Raw genomic sequence first — 6153 nt, forward strand, 5'->3', positions numbered from 1 at the left:
TGAATGAGTGTAAATGAGTGTAAATGGGGGAGGGGGGTTTTTTGGGTTGGTGTACTAATTGTTAGTGATCTTGTGTTTTTTATGTTGATTTAATTAAAAAAATAATAATAATAAATTTAAAAAAAAACGATACCGATAATAAAAAAAACAATACCAATCATTTCCGATATTACATTTTATAAAGCATTTATCGGCCGATAATATCGGATATCTCTATTAAATTGTATTGTATTGTTGTATTTATGTATTGTTAATTGTACACAAACACGTTTGTTTATTAAAACAAGTGTTTTATTCTGATTATTTAGTCACAACATGTCCCGTGTCCGGATGGGACAAGCGGTAGAAAAATTGATGGATGGATTGTTAGGATCCGCTGCCCGGATCATAGTTTGTTTACGTTGTCAAGTCACATGTGTTTTCAGCACCTTGTGTTTGTTTGTTTCTGTTGCCATGACGGCAGATTGTGCTCAGCTGCCTCTGGTTAGTGTTCGAGACGCTCACCTGTTGTCCGGGCACTAATCAGAGGGCTATTTAGCCTTTGCCCCGGCCTCACTCGGTCTGGCTTCCTAGTTTGTTTTACACAACAGATGACGACGTTTGTTTCCTGTTCTTTAGCTGCTAGTTTTCACGCTAGGCTATTTTGGCTTGCTAGCTCCCACGCTAGCCCTTTTGTTTTTGCCTTTTGTGCTATGTGCACGTCTTTGTTTTTTCCTGCTATCATTAATGCTTAATAAATCATTTTCCTACCTGCACGCTGTGTCCGAAGCCGTCTGCATCCCTGGGAGAACAACACCCGCACCACGATGCGACCCCGTCGTTACATGGCTGGTGAATGTTGTCTGTCTATCTGTGTTGACCCTGTGATGAGCTGGCGACTTGTCCAGGGTGTACTCCGCCTAGGGCCCCAATGCAGCTGAGATAGGCTCCAGCACCCCCGCGACCCCGAAAGGACAAGCGGTAGAAAGTGGATGGATGGATATTTTGTCATGATCCGTGGTCTGGATCATGTTTTTGTTATGTTCTGTTAGATTTAGACTCTATGAGTTCCTGTTTTTTGTGCACCCTTGTTTGTTTTAGTTACCATGGCGACTTATGATTTTCACCTGCCTCTGGTGTTCGGGACGCGCACCTGTTTCCAATCTAGAGACATTATTTAAGCCTGCCTTTGCCTGGCGTCATTGTTTGTCTCATGCCTGGACTACGTAAGTCGTGTTTATTTCATGCCACAGTTTCATAAGTTCTCTATGTCCATAGTCTATGCTAAGTATTTACTAGTGATGGGTTGATGAGGCGTCATGAAGCGTTTCGACACATTGCAAAACTGTATTGAGACTGTGTCGATACTGTGTCACTAAATACTGACATCTGCTGGACATAAAAAATCCCTACAGGCAACCTATGGACCGACTCAACTGACACTGATTTTATGACCTAGTATATACAATAATATAAACCAAGTCATCGTATTTCATTTAGGATTATTTCATATCTTCATTTAAATAAAAATATATTTTTATCTTTTTTAGATAGTCAATGTGAACCTGTATCATAACATGGAAATCTAAGAGAACATGTTGTGAATTTTTTTTTTTTTTACACATTTCTATTCCAAAAAAAACAGTTTTTCCAACGTATTACATTTTAGACGATTTCTCTTCTTAGTTATTATTTCTCCGGCTGTAGAAAAGACCCGCTCACAGGGCACAGAGGAGGCGTCAGTGCGACACAGTTCGCGTATCGGTCACGTGACCGAAACAGCTCATGATCAGTCACGTGACTTTCTAAAAGCAGTACGCGCACCGTCACAGGGTTTTGCTCTATGAGCTCGACGCATGCGCCGATGCATCGGTGTTGCCGGACCCATCACTAGTATTTACTTTAACTCCAAGTGTGATCAGCGCGTTGTGCTTTCGCCTTGTTTTCCGTTTTTGTACATCTTTGAGTTTTGAGAATTAAACCATGTTTCTACCTGCACGCCTTGTCCGGAATAGTCCGTTTGCATCCTGGGAGAACAAACCTTGCAGCAAGCTGCAATCAAACTGACATATTTCAATATTGAACATTTCCAAGTAGACAGAAGAATTGGTGGTGTACATTATTGCTCGGTATCGATCCTGCAATCATTTTGCTGGACTTATATCACAGGGAGATGCTTTGTCAGCAACATCTAAAGTCTCTTATTTTCTTTCCTATAGGGCTCTGTTCTGCCAGGAACTTGGTGAAGAGATAAGGCTTTCACAGCTGCTCGGGAGGAGGGTAAGGACACTTTTTTTTTTTTTTCTGCCCTTGCTGAATGTTCTGGAACAATTCACCTACTTCTTTGTCTCTCCTTAAAAAGGTCACCCTGGACGGTGTCCAATTGTTCCTGGCAGTAGTGTGTCCCAAAATGGAGCAAGAAGTGGAGAGCTTCCTCCGGTATCTGCTTGACGAGCTGCAGAAGATGTTGAGCAGCTCCAACATCAGCTGGATCCGGGAAGTGACGCTGCTCACAGAGCTCCGACGCCGAAGCTTCCACCTGGTGAGAGGTGGTGGATCATGCCGTCGGGGTTTTCCTGACACCCGCTGTTCGGGACTCCAGTGCGGAGTCTTTGAGGAGAAGGGCTGAGACGGCCAGCTTGGGTGTCGGCAGAATGCTGGAAGACGCTCTGACTTCTTGCTCCTGCCTCAGCCAGCATATTGATGAGGACCGTCTCCTCCACATCTGCTCGTCGGTGGCCTGGCGAACGGTGCAAAGCCTTTTTAGAAGCTTTGTCCGCCACTCTGAAAGCTTTCCCCTGCTGGACTTTGACCGAAGAGCTTTTACTTCACGAGAGCGCATCCTAAGGGCTGTGGAGGACATGGACTACATGGCAACCTTCGTGAACTTCTAGGTGAGTAGTGTCCCTTCTTCTAATGTCAAGTTCCTTTTGTTGGAGCACATCAATGACATCTTGTCTTTGTGTTTGCAGACTATGATGAAGCAGGAGCACCATTCATCTCATCCCTCCATTCTTACATCACAGCATCAAACCCAGAACTGGCCCGCCACATCCATTTATGAGACCTGAATTTATGTGCATCAATAAAACACCTCATCTTTCTTACTCAACGTATTTTGACAGGAAAATTGCAATTGTCTTTTAAACTTGAACAATCTGACCATGTAAAACACATGTTTAAAAAAAGGGTGTCCAAAGTGCGGCCTGAAGCATAAATTGTTGGATAAACAAAAAAATAACAGTAAAAATGTGATAACTCAGGCGTGTCCAAACTTCTTACAAAGCCAAAGTATGCTGCGGCCATTTTGATTTTTTTAAAAAAAGATTTTAAAAAAGGACATAATTTATCCAGTATTCAAAAGACAAAACTTAGGGTCAGCTTTATGTTGTAAGTGACCGTATATTATTAAAATGAACATTTCAGCTTTTTCTCATTACATTAACTTTTTTCCTCTCTTTGTCATTTTTACTGTTTTTTTTAACTGTAATAATTACAACAGTGGTCCTCAAACTTTTTTCACCAAGTACCAGATCAGAAAAAACTTGGCTCTCTAAGTACCACCATAATGACCATTAAAAAACAGTAACATAGTAGGCCTAAGTATTCATTAAAAACCAAGACAGAGGTTTTATTTAACAAGTAAATTTAATATTTTTGGCCACTGCAACATTACAGTTTGAACAGTAACACCGTTTGAATATCTAAAAAGTACAGTATTGTGTATATTGTACAGGATTGCTTATTTTTATTGGATAGTAGTCTGTTTATTTAAATTGTTAGTTTTTTCTTTATTACCTGTTGTGTAATTGAATTTATTTTTACCCCATATTTGTTCCCACTACCGCACCTTAAATTGGAGTCCTTAATCTCGTTATATGCAAATATGACAAAGTCCATTCCATTCTATTCTAATTATTTGGCGTACCACTAGATAGAGCCCTGTACCAGAGTTTGAGAATCCCTGACCTATGACACAAAGCTGACACTAAATTGTGTCTTTAAACATATGTAATGTCTTCTTCAGGATTTTTTTATTTTATTTTTTACAAAATAAAAATACATCAAAATTATGGGATGTGGCCCTTGTTGGGAAAAGTTGTGACACCCCTCTATTATCATACAGTCCAAAAATGTTGTGCTAGAATAAAATGCTTGTCCCGCTGACTTATGATTTCAAAAGCAAGTGTTAAAATAACTCTGCGTGCACACATCAGGCCATGAAGAAGTCAAAACTACTGGCTGACTGGCGTCCGAAAAGATTGCAATCCTCAACCTCTTTGGAAAAGTCTGTCCTGTAGTCCCAAACAACTTGAAACACCAAAAAAAATAAAAAATAAAATAAAAAAAATTGATTGACATGTTTATGACAGGCCTGTGTGACTCTTATGTAGACACCTTCAAAATAAAGTCATGTATTTCTTTTAAGTTACACAATTTACACACAGTGTTATTACTATGACAATATCCAATCTTTGTTACATCATTTTTTAGTGAAATGATCAATACATTTCATATGTTACACTTTTGGTGAAGTTTTTTGGTGTTTCCTGAAAACTTGAACAAAACGAGTCGATGCGGCTAATTTAAACAGGGCGACAATAGCTAATTGAAATGTAAAGACATCAGGGGCCGTACTTATCAAGCTTCTTAGAGTGCCATTTTACACTTAAGTCCTGAGAATTTGCGAAATTTAGTCCTACTCTCAAACTTAAGAATAAAAGCTTTTTATCAACGTTCTTAAGTCTAAGAATCACTCCTACTCTCCACGATATTTAAGAGACCTTCAGAGGTGTCTTAAGTGGTTAGGAGTTGCCAGCAGGGGATGGCACTGAGGCGAGAGAGACGTGCGCGAACGTTCAGGGAACGGAACAATGTTTTGTTTTTTTTTGATGACGAGCAGCTGATCAAACGGTATCGTTTAGACAGAGAGGATATTATTTTTGTCACAGATTTAATACTTTTCGATTCCTTGTTGATTTCTGCATGTGTCTGCAGTGGGCTAGTATATATAGAGCCACCCACACCAGTTTCAAATAAGTTGCCTAATTAATGAATTGGAAAGAAAATGTTATGACAGTAGCATATGTGTGTGGCCGTGAGGTGAGTGACGTCAGTGAGTGTGTGGGCGAGAGAAGAGAGGGAGCGGTAGCGTGAGTGCCGGTGGGGACTAGTTTGTTTTGTATTATTTTGTAGTTTATTGTCAAAATATACACTCCCATTGTCCACTTAAATATTTCCAAGATATTTCTTTATTCTGAGACAACGGATTCCCTTCCGTGATTGGTCATTTCTATGGACACAGAAATGACGTCACCTAAAATTCTGTTTGCGGCACATAGTAATGTCGTAATTCAGCTCTGAGTGTGACACTTAAGATTCAGTCCTACACTTCGCTGAAAGTGTGAGTAAGACGCTTGATAACTAACTTTTAAGTGCAGCTTTCAGCGAAGAATTTATTTACTCTTAAGTCAACTCTTAGCAGACTTCTTAGGAGTAATTCTAAGAAGCTTGATAAGTACAGCCCCAGATGTTTATTTTTGTTTGAAATATTTAATTTCAGTGAGGGGTTGAACATGATAGATGTATGAAGAACTTTATGCAACCGTTTCAGATCAATAAAACTGTTAGGATCCGCTGCTCGGATCACAGTTTGTTTACAGTTTAGTGTCACGTGTGTTTTGTTTCTGTTGCCATGACGGCAGATTTTGCTCACCTGCCTCTGGTTAGCGTTTCGGGACGCGCACCTGTTGCCCGAGCGCTAATCAGAGGGCTATTTAGTCTTCGCCCGGGCAGCACTCTGCCTGGCTTCCTAGTTTGTTCTCATGCAACAAGTTACGACCACTTTGCTTCCTGCTAGCTCTCATGCTAGATTATTTTGCTTGCTAGCTCCCATGCTAGTCGTTTTTGTTTTTTCTGTCTGATTTGTGAAAATAAATCATTTTTCTACCTGCAAGCTGTGTCCGAGCCCGTCTGCATCATTGGGAGAACACCACCGCACCTCGATGCGACCAGGTCGTAACAAAAACAGGCTTCAGGTAAACTATCTTACTGTATAATATTTAGACACCCTGCCAATATTTATTTACAAATGTTATTTCCATGTCTGTTAATTTTATTGTAATTAATACCGGACGTCTCTCGATCAACTTGATGTCAAATTTGCAATCTTCT

The sequence above is a fragment of the Entelurus aequoreus genome, linkage group LG25 (genome assembly GCF_033978785.1).
Source record: "Entelurus aequoreus isolate RoL-2023_Sb linkage group LG25, RoL_Eaeq_v1.1, whole genome shotgun sequence".
NCBI classification, from domain to species: domain Eukaryota; kingdom Metazoa; phylum Chordata; class Actinopteri; order Syngnathiformes; family Syngnathidae; genus Entelurus; species Entelurus aequoreus.